Consider the following 6,000-nt stretch of genomic DNA (forward strand, 5'->3'; position numbering starts at 1 on the left):
TTAGTATTTCAAGTTATTAGTTGCTATAAGTTGATTTTTTTGGGGTTATCTTTGAAGTACAACAGGTACTGTTAGTGAGAATTTGTATTGCAACTCCCAACTAGAATTATGAGTTATAATTTTGTTAATAGAGAATTGTAACCGTTTAAAATTTTGGTTAAGAGTAATGATTTTTACTAATAAGTTCTTTGGAATTTTGGTTTTCTTTTTAAATGTTGTGCTTTTATTTAAGCAATCATTTTAAAAGGCTAAAAATGATGCTGCAACCTATGACTTCACTACATAAATTTATTTTTATTTGAATATATGTAGCATAAATGGCAAAGCTATGTAATAGCACTCTAATGCTATGCTTTAGATATCACCTTATAATGTTAGGTTCTGTCTAAAATTTTCTTATTGAATAGATATATTAAACACATCTTTTATATGTATGTGGGATTGACTTATGTAAGCTCCACGTACATATTCATATTGGTATATTCAATTTGTGTTTGCCTATTGGGATTGTGTGTGACCTTGGGTCCTTGCTATTTAATTGTTACTCTTTCTCTCTAAAGGCTAAATACTTTGATATGTTGAGTTATTTGGTTTCGTTTGAATGGTTTCACTGTTTTTTGCAGGTAATTTGGTGCCAATTAGGGACTGTTGCTTTACTCAAATTTGTATCTGCCGGCCCTTCTAAAAAGCCTTCAAATAGGTCTCTGAAAACCTGATCAGAGCTTGATTTGGTTGCACTAATTCCTACAAGCCTGAGTATGAGTCCTCCATGACCAGCGGTTGCACTTCAAATCCAAGGTTTTCTTTCTTCAATTATATTGAATTGGGAAATTCTAGCTCTTTGTATTATAGATTTATATTGTTGTTGACTAATTATTTGATTAAATTTGTTTTCTCATGATCTATTCAACTGATACAGTCCATGAACTTGGATTAGTTGCTACAGATGTTAGTTTGTATGAAAGTGTGACTATTGTTGTCAAATAGCATTTGTTGGGTTGACTAATGAGCAAAAAAATGAAAAAAAAAGAAAAAGAAAAAAAAAGAGAGAACAAAATGAGTTAAATGGGAATTGAAACAAGTTCTAACACGCCTCCAGTACACCTAACAATATCAAAAATAAAATGTGTTAAATGGGAATGAAAAGACTATTTTTATTCCCATTTACAACTTGTACATCACGGCGTGTTAGGTGTACTGCAAAGAATCTTTTCATTCCCATTTAGAACATGAACACCACCTACTTGGAAAAAAATCTCACTCCCTCTTGCTTTTATTTATTTATTTAGAATTTGATAGTTATACTCTCACATTATTTTAAGTCAACTTCATGGTTTGTCTCTTGGTTTTAGTTGTCATAGGAATTGCTAACACACTAAAACACCACCCGTGCTCTCATCCTTCATTAAAACAAAAAATGTTATTGACTGTTAACTAACCAAGCATGGCAAGTGTCCAAGAAAATAATATAGTAACATTATCCCATTGCTTTCAATTTATTTTTCCTTCCCCCAATTCCACACAGATACTTTGACATATTTTATCAAACAAGTCCACGCATTACACCACAATGACTCACTAAATGCATTGTATGTAATTGTGGTAGATTTTGTTTTGAATTAGAATTGGTTTTATAGTGGTTGAAACCCTAATTTGGGTCCATTTCTATATACAGCCCTCTATATACATCCATTGGTAAGGTTTTTGTTTTCCCTTTTGAAAATTTGGATTTTAAATATGACTTAGGTTTTGATGTTGTGGTGGATTGGTTTTGATTTAGGAAATTGAATTAGTCTATGGTCAACATAAAAAGGGTTGCCTAAAAGATCATTTAGGAAGAACATGCACTTGGCATCAATTTGTAAAGTGTATTTTGTTGTTGTTGTTGTTGTTTTGTTTTTTTTTTTACATGCGGTTTTGTGGACAATTATCAGTGAGTATTAAACTCTTATATGGTGTATGTATACATGTTATTTTCAGATATGTAATTGAGTTTTGGTCAATTTCACCATTGCCTTTGATGATTATTATGTATAGGCTACACTTACGTCATCAGTTGAAGGAGTGTTGTTCCTTTGCAAAGCAGCCAATAAATATAAAGCTATCAACTTCATTTTCTTTTGTTCTTCAATGAAGATGAGGGGGATGCATGTTCACAAAGCTTGATGTGCAGGTTTAAAGAAAATAGATGAGATTTTGGAAGGAGAATGTTTGGATCTAGATTGTCATAGCATTGAGCAACCGTGATAACTATTGCAGTTGCTATTGGCTTCTATGTAAATTAAATGCCTGCAACAAATATAGATGTGGCAATAGTGTTTATTGGAATTCTTTTGACAATATTTGATCTACAAAATACATTAGAGTGAAAAGTGAATCTATGTAATGAGACTGATTTACAATTAATATGAAGTATGTTTTCATTGTTTCAAAATTGCAATTGGATTTTGACCTTGAGCCAAGTAAACATACAAAGGTTGCAATCCTTTGCAAATAGATTTCCCATTGTCTTAATGTTGCTTTAGTTTTCAACATTATTATTATTATTTTTTTAAATAGTTTTTTCTTTCTTTCTTTTTCAATGTCTTTTTTTTTTTTCCTTTCCTTTTTAGCTTTTTCTTGGTGGGCAAATCAGCCTTTCCTTGATTCTTTTAGCCTTTTCTTTTAATGTGAGGTTGATTAACTAAATATTTATTGAATTAGCTTTTTCTTTTAATGTGAGGTTGATTAATTAAATATTTATTTAACTATCCTGTGCATCGCACGGGTTAGCGACTAGTTATTATTATTTACAATAAATTCAAAAGGGATTAGAACTCTTCTTAAATCATAATAATGCTACTAGATTATAAATAAATAAATAACTAACTAAAAAAACAGTAAGATTAAATTCTTTTAAATCATTTACTAGTGAATTTTTTTTATAGGTCATTACCTGGTGATTGAAAGTATAAACAATGTATATTTTTTAATCTTTTTGAACAATTATTAGTAGGTTGATTATGTTATGATTAAAGTGATGATCTACTATCTACACATTGTTTACAACAAGGGCCAAAAATGCAAGAACGACCTAAATCTCCCTTCGGGTTTTTTAGAAGTGATTATTTATGGAGTGTTGTGGATACAAGGGGTCTTTTTGGAATCACCACCTAGTTTTTGCAATGGTTTAAGAACCATATATATAGCGTCCTTTCGAGGAAGGACCTTTGATCTTATTACCAGAGTATGGGTTTTGAGTTTAGGTATGTTCTTGAGAAGGTGTTAGGCATCCAAGATCGCCAAACTCTAAGGTTGGCCTCCCATCGTTGTGTCTTATGTCTTAGCCTTATTAAAAACATGTTCAACACTTTGTGATGATGTGCTAAAATCGTTCAGTGAGTTGTAGGCTCCAAATCGCTCCAATGGGTACCTGTGAATAAGAACAAAGGGACCAAACAGAAGGCACTAATGTGGTATCAACCAAAAACCCTCTGAAGGTCAAGTTAGTAAATGAGAAGTCTCTATAAACTCTATAGTGAGAGAGCTAGAGAGTTTTTGTGTACCTGAGAAAAGTGGGGATTTGGCGCTTATATAGTGGTGAGTAGTGAATCGAGATCCCTTCAAAGTAGGGATCTTTCCTTGCTAGGAAGGTTTGGCTCTTAGGGTTTCCGAGATTTCAAGATATTTTTCCATATGAGAGTAATATGGGTGAGTGGTGTCTTACGTGTTGCTCAAGATGTTTCCATGTAGAGATATTCATGGGAGCCAAGCCAAGCCACGCTGGACCCGTCGACCTGTTCACCCCGTTGGCCTCTTCTCCCCGTCCAAAGGTCGTTGGCTTACAATGGCACCTGTCGGTTTGTTATAATGAGATTGTTGTTTGTGCTACTGTTGCCCCAAGTCTTCCTTTTTGTGTCCGTGCAACTGACGAGCCCATGGGCACCGTCGGCTCCTTTGGATGATGTGTACAAGAGTATTGAAATTGTCTAAAACACCCCTATCACTTTGTATCCTAACTCACTCGCTAGCATGCATCTAATATACAACATGGCATCATTCATCCCAAAGCATATATCTATCCATAAAGCAATAAAGAGCCAAACACACATGAGAAACCCTAGCATATGAAACCCCATCATACATCTTAAGACAAGGTAGCAACCTAAACATGGCAGCAAAGCAAATCATATCATAAATCAAAACAAGACATCAACTTCATACACATATATCAAGGGAGGATTAAACAATCAACATGTATGTTCATGTGAATGCATGACTTACCTTACTTACCTTACAGCACCTCAGCACCTATGGCATCATGATTGGGTATGTAAATGCATGTTCATGGCATCGAAGCAAGAAACGAACACAAAACCCTAATCTATGCATGTTAAAGACAAACAAGCATATAATAGTAGAGACTCAGATATGCATAAACATATGAAAAGAGTTTAAACAAGGGTAAAACATGTGAAGTAAGCAAACCCAACAACATAAGAAATCTGGATTAGGGTTCCTGGACAAGTACCTGCATGCGCAGCCAGAGACTTACGTACACAAATTTTAATCTGCATATGCATGCTTAAGGCATGCGTGCATGGGACTTGTTCAAAACCCTAACCCAGAAACACAAAACAGAAAAAAAAACAAAGCATAAAAGAAAACCCTAATTCTAACAACCTAACATACTCAGAACATGCAAACACGATATAAAACTACTCTAAAAAAACAAGTTATAACACAAACAAAGCAAGAAAAACAAATTAAACATCAATTAAAGGGCTAAAAAAAAAAAAAGAAAGGTCGAAGCTTGATACCTCAAAAAGGAGTTCCCAATCTTTGATTTTGATCGTTCCCTTTAGTCAAACCTATCATAAGTCATTAAACAAGCGATTAGCAACATTAAACTAAAAGGATTGGGACCAGAAAAGGTCTCAATCAAATAAAATTGACTTGAGGGTGTTTTGTGAAAAACTCCCTTTTGATTCACTATTTTCTAGTAAATCTTTGGTTTTTCCCATGGGATTTCTGTGTGTTTTGAAAATATACCATGTAAGGCTTTTTATAGTGGAAAAAATGGGGTTTGGAACAGCTCCCAGATGATGTGGGATTCATTCCAAACCTCAACATTATTGCAGAAAACTTGCATTTTTCATGCTTCTAAAACCCTAGCTGTGTATGCAGGAATATGCCTGCGTACGCATGCTTTGGCCCAAGTACATAAACCGCTACCCACGTACTTGAGCTGAGGGCTACTTTGGTCATTTATTTCCAAAAATAGCTTTTTGCTCATTTAAAAAGTTATATTTTCCATTTTAACACTTCTCAAGTCAATTTGATATTTGATTGGGCTCTAAACTGGCCTTAGGCCTTAGAGTTTGAGCATCATTGGAGAACGGGAGTCCTAGTTATAAGGGGTACAAAATGTAGTGTTTACAAGTGTCAAGCTCAAATTTCCAATATTTAATTAATAGAGGCTAATGACGCACCATAAGAGAGAAATCGAAATGCCAATAACTAAAAATGCTTAAAATAATAGGTTTAAAACTTCAACCCACGAATTGTAGGAAGAGAAAATTGAGAGACGTCGAGAGAAAGAGAGGGAAGGTTCCCCTGTACCAATATTTCTAGCCCTAAACTTCAGAATTGTGAGAACGTTTGCTAGCTGAATGGGCTTTAATCTAAAGTTTCAACTATATAGGTAAAATGTGGCTTGTCCCTTTAAATCTGACTGGGGCCTTTTGTATTGAGTTTTGGGTGCCCTCAGTGAGTAGTTTTTGGTCAATAGAAGAGACGTTGAACCCTAAGGTATCAACCAATGAGTAATTTTTAGATTTGCTTTTGTTTGGATGAAAGGAAGATTTGCATTTATCATCAATAAGGGAAAGGCTTAACTAAACCCCCCATTGGCTCCTATTTTTCAGTTGTTTCAAACTATTGTGAGGCTCACCTAAGTGAGGGTTAGCAACTGGAATTGGCCAATGAGAGCCAACTATGTTTTAAAGGCAAAAATGGGTT

This window comes from Quercus lobata, chromosome 1, assembly GCF_001633185.2.
Source record: "Quercus lobata isolate SW786 chromosome 1, ValleyOak3.0 Primary Assembly, whole genome shotgun sequence".
Classification (NCBI taxonomy): domain Eukaryota; kingdom Viridiplantae; phylum Streptophyta; class Magnoliopsida; order Fagales; family Fagaceae; genus Quercus; species Quercus lobata.